At 49.4% G+C, this 5,416-nt stretch overlaps 1 non-coding gene across 1 annotated transcript; it reads left to right on the top strand.

Moving 5' to 3' along the window:
* The first annotated feature begins 4,652 nt into the window (after positions 1–4,652).
* TRNAT-AGU lies at positions 4,653–4,726 on the top strand. Its single transcript has one exon. It is a non-coding gene; the product is annotated as a tRNA-Thr (tRNA).
* The last annotated feature ends 690 nt before the right edge of the window (positions 4,727–5,416 follow it).

Genomic DNA, 5,416 nt, shown 5'->3' with positions numbered 1-5,416 from the left:
AAAATAATACACTGATGATAAGAAGAATATAGAAATATTTTGCAGTCACTATGGGTATAACTATGATAATTGTTTTGTGTTTCACTCTTTATATATGGCACCACCTTCCTTCCCTTTAGACTTCTAGTTTACCAAGGGTAAAACTAAACATCTCTTCAGATACCAGAGAGTGTTTGTGTTCATTCCTGCTAGCTACACAGGGATTCGATGTAGCTGCTTTCAATCCTCTGGCTCTGCCAGGTTAAGTAACATTTCAGGCTGTCACTGAACTGAAGGAGGCAGATCATTTTTTGACAGGTTACGCCTCCTCTTAAAGGTGTTTGTCTGGCAGCCTTGGTTCCCAGGTCTCTCCTGAGGAAAGAAAGTTTCTGTGCAAAATACCTTTTAACAGAGCGGAGGGAAAGGCAACGGCCACATGATGAGGCCAATATGTACCACAACATGATTCTTTTACGTGGGATGACTCTGAGCACTGACTGATCTGCACTCTCTTGTGTTTGAAGAGATGTTTAGTTTTGCACTTGGGAACCTATAAGGCTGAAGCAATGTTATGGATAGTGACACTGCGACTGAAGGGTGATTTAAGGTTGTAAAAATTGTTAAAAACACTGAGCTTAAACGTGAACTGCCTGTTATTAAAGGCTGGTTTCCCCACGTCGGTTCCATAAGCTCTGCTAGAAAGGCCCTGGGTTCTCTCCTGCCTCGGCGGGAACTCGAGGGAATCGTCCCCTGCTGCCCTTGGCTCCAGGCTGATTTTTCTGGGGAGGGGGCGTGGAATTGATTTGTTTGCTCTTGAGAAGGGAGCCAGGCCGGTTCTCAGGGAACGAGAACTCCCAGCATCTGCCTAGCCCAGCCCAGGCTGCTGCCCTGTCCCAGCCTCTGTTCCCCTGGGGGCCCTGCATGTTTGACTCTAGAGCAGGCCTGGAGCAGCAGCTGAGGCAGAGGACACCTGGGCTGGGCAGATAGGAGGGAGTTTAGCAAGTGGAAATGGTAAAACCGCAGTAAAGTATTACCTTGGACTCGACGGCATTTCTCCATTGGTCTGTCTGCTTTGGGGCAGGGACAATGACACGTCCTGCTGCATTCGTCATTTCAAAGGGTGGTTTAGGATTTTCATTCTCAGACATGGTGCACAAAGCAGGACTCAACCCAGGGTGCAAACGAAATGAGCCACTCACAGGTTCTGGCAGCCACAATGAGCGTTTGGTGCCATAGCTCAGACCTGCCCCTGTCCCAGAGGGAGGGGGGGTATCTACAAGGGGCTTGGACCACTGATCTATCAGCCCCTAACTCCCAAACTTTCAGTAACTCTATCATCAGTGCCTGTGAGTGTAACTTAAACCATGAGAAAAACCACACTAGGCTAGACCAAAGGCCCATCTAGCTCTGAATCTTGTCCTCTGACAGTAGCCAATACCAGGTGCCGCCAAAGCCACCACTGGGAGTTGAACCCAGGATCACCTGTTTACAAGGCAGGTGCTTTAGCCAGCTAAGCCATGGTGCCTGCCTGGGTGTAAGACATAGTGTCTGCCCACACCTGACTCCCTGCCATCTCCACCAGGACCTGACAAGCTTTCCTTGTGTTTGGATTCTGCAAAGCAGAGGAGCAGGTGACGTTTTCCTTGCAAGCTGTGTGTGTGAGTGAATCTTTGGCCAGGTCTGCACTACAAAGTTGTTTCAGCAGAAATATAGTGCTCAGGTGTGTGAAGAACACACAACGCTCCCTTGGTCGGCAGCTTGATGTGGCTGGTGTACACACTGCAATGCCACGTCTGGCGACAAAACTGCCCTGTTTTGGTGACAAAATAAAACCACTTTGATGAGAGGCCTAGAGCTTTTTGCAGCAAACTTACAGTGACAGAGTGCCAGTGTAAATGCTGCTGGTCATTAAATCACCATAACTGGCCTCCGCCAGTATCCCACCATGCCCGCCGTGAACTCACCTGCCCTGCATTCCTGCTAAAGACGCTGGGCCCCTCCCCTTTCCTAGCTCCAGGAAGTTCTGACAGCTGAGCCTGCTGCTCTGCTCCGGCAGCCAGGAGCAAATCACTGCCGTGGAATGCTGCTCTCCGGCACTGCGAACACAGAGCAGGGGGCAGGAACTTCCATACATAGGGGGGCCACCGGCATCCGAACTGTGACACCCCATGACACCTCTTCCCTCCAGGAGGCTCTTACCTTCCAAACAGGGACGGCTGTTTTCTAGTAAAATCACTGAAAGGGAAGGAGAAAACTCGAAAGAGGTTCCTCCTGGCACTCACGTCCGTGAACCCGAATACTCTCTCAGTCCTCAGAGAGAGACCTGGAGAAGTAGACTTGCTGAAGCAAAGCCACAGGGGTCTCTGAGGTTTCCCTGGCCCCTCGCCCCTGTTCTGCCTGGCTGATGTCAGCATCTCTCTGTGAGGTCACCACCTCCCCACCACCTTGGACCAATAGGCTGAGGTCCTGCAAAATGCCTTTGTGATGTCACTGCCACACCCCTCCCTTGCTGTGCCAATGTCCTGCCCCTGGCCAGGCACTTTGGAGGTTTGAGCTACTCCCTGTGGATCACCCCACTCCAGGAGCGTTCGTTCTAGGCAGCAAGCCGGCTAGACAGGGAAACATCAGACGCTGCTCCCAATGCTACACTCAGATTTTCAGAAATTAGTCGACTTTATGGCCAGAAAAGACCATTAGAGCATCTAATCTGACCCCCTGCATATCACAGGCCTCCTGTATGGCACAATAGCTACTTTGGGGGCAAAGACATTCCAGAAAGGCATCTAGTCTTCATGAAATGACATCAAGAGATGGAGAATCCATCACTTTCCTTGGTAGCTTGTTCCTGTGGTGAATCATCCTCGCTGTTGAATATTTGTGCCTTAGTTGTAATATGAATTTGTCTCTTTTCACCTTCCAGCCACTGGGTCTTCTTATGCCTTTCTCTGCTCGATTCAAGAGCCCTTTAATATCCAATCTTTTCTCTCCATTAAGGCACTTCAACACTTCATTGAAGTCACCTTTCAATCTTCTTTTGATAAGCTAAACAGGTTGAGCTCTTTCAATAGCTCACTAGAAGGCATTTTCCTCCAGACCTCACAACATTTGGTGGCTCTTTGCTGCCCCAGCTCCAATTTCACAACATCTTTTTCAAATCAAGACATCAAACCTGGAGGTAGTATTTGCCTAGCTGTACATCGCTTGCAAAAGAAACAGGTCTTTTTGGTGACAAGTGTTGAAAGGAGCCATTAGACAAATGTGGAGACAGGAAAAATGTCCCCCAATTGAACTGGCATCTCTGGATGCTGAAGTCACAACACAGAGCGCTAAACACTATATGAGAATGGGTGGTGTCAGAAGAGTCTCTACCAAAGCCTTTTCCCACCAGCAGGGGCCTCTCTGTGCACAGAACTCCAGGTAGCATGATGGCTGTAGGCAGTGGAGAACTCCATTTTGGCATCTCTTTTGTGGTGAACATCTGCAGTGGCTATTAAAAGGTCTCTAGATAGTGATCTTTGGGAAGAGCTGGCTGAAGAACCTTCCTACTAATCAGGAGAGCCTGGCTCGGCCTTCCTCGCCGAACCTAGTGTGTCTGTTGGCTCCTTTTTTTGTCTCTTTTCAGAGAAAGAAAGATCTGTCAGTAGAATAGTTCTAAGTGCTTGTTCAAGACAGAGAGAGCCTTCCTTGCGGCTGAGTCTTGGTGCCATGGGGCATGCCTCACCGCAGCATCTCCTGCTGACCATCCTAGCAATTATCTCTGGTTCACCGGTGCGCCTTCATCTAGTAGCGTCTGGCCACCATCTGTTCTATCATTAGGACCCATGTTGCTCTCAGGACTTCAGTGTCTTCTTATGGACACAGCTCTCTGGCTGTGCCCCACTCAGTTCTCTCCCCCCTGCTGGGGGGGGGATATGTCCTCTACCCAGACACTTGCCTCAGTGGCCGGCTGCAGTCCAGGGTGTAGCCACCTGTGTCAGTGGCTACTGAGGCAAAAGGTGTGAACCTCCAACCCTGCCATCTGTTTCCCTGAACCATTTCCCAACAGACCTAGAACCTTCCTCCACCTTTGTATCAGGGCCTTAGTCTGGCAGTAGTCAGCCAGGAGGTCACTCATGCACCCATTACCCCAGCACTACTCTGATCATGGTGTCCGCCCGCCCGTCCTTCATGGCAACCAATCCTCCCTCCTCAAACTCCAAGGAGTGACTAACTCTTGCTGTGCTGAGCAGCTCTTTATATATGGGCTGCTCCAGCAAGCCTTCTCCTGATTGGCTCTCCCAATAAGCCCTTTCTTGATAGGCTGGGTTCTGCACAGCCTCTTCAAGGCTGCCTTAATCTTTCTCCTGCTTGTTTGGGGCAGACGGCCCACCACACATGGAAAGTGGCAAATGAGAAGTCTGGAGCTGAAGGAAAGGTTACCATGACTCAGAACTGAGCCGAGGTTGCTGCGACTGAAACACAGATCACTAACCATTATATGATCACAGTGACTGGTGGGAGAGGCACATGTTAGAAGCCCCTCTGTCTACTCAGCTGTGGCTTTCTGTGCACAGAGAGCCAGACACCTCAAGGTCTGCAAGTCTTGAGGGAAATGGGGAACGTCTGTACTTTAGAATTTGCAGGTGTTGACTTGAACCATCAAATGAAACAGTTGCAAATACTTTCTTCAGGCAGGCACCATGGCTTAGCTGGCTAAAGCACCTGTCTAGTAAACAGCAGATCCTGGGTTCAACTCCCAGTGGTGCCTTGGTGTATGGCTTTTGTCTCCTCTGCTCACATTTTCCTGTGTCTTCCTAGGAAACAGAAGACGCCTCCCTTGGTATCCAAGTCATTGCTTGCTAAGGAAAAGGCTTCTTTGGAGAGAAGCATTGGAAACAATCAAATCACAAACCTGGAGTTGATGAAAACGCTGCTATGACTGACATTGGCATGGCGGTTGCTTCGACTGCAATTGCTGCAACACGAGAGCCTGCGCCACACGTCCTTGTGATTCCCTAGAGATGTTCACACACAGATGTCATGTCACCTTCCTTTTGATTGTCATTGATGAAAAATGGAGCGGTTGGGAGAAAAGTCCCAGAGAGTTGCACCGTGGCTAAGCTGGGTGATTCACCTGCCAGGTAAAGTGGAGTTAGGGATGCAGCTCCCAGTAGTGCCTTAACAAATGTGTCTGCTCTTCCCACCTTTTGGTGAATCTTTTGCGGAAACAGAGAAGACTGCCTCTGCCTTGCAATGCAAATGCTTGCAAAAGAAACCAGTTTTTTTTTCTGACAAGTGTCAGAAGGAGGCACATAAGAAATGTGGAGACAAGGAAAAGGTCATCGTAACTCAACATGCATCCATGGCTCTTGAGGCCAGAACGCAGAGCACTAAGCACTGTATGACCACAGCAAAATCTAAACTTTACACCTTATTACACTAGGCAGTAGTTAGGTCA

The sequence above is a fragment of the Mauremys mutica genome, unplaced genomic scaffold (assembly GCF_020497125.1).
Source record: "Mauremys mutica isolate MM-2020 ecotype Southern unplaced genomic scaffold, ASM2049712v1 Super-Scaffold_100054, whole genome shotgun sequence".
NCBI lineage: Eukaryota > Metazoa > Chordata > Testudines > Geoemydidae > Mauremys > Mauremys mutica.
Note: the sequence above shows the minus strand (reverse complement) of the source record. Positions and strands in the feature narration are given on the sequence as shown.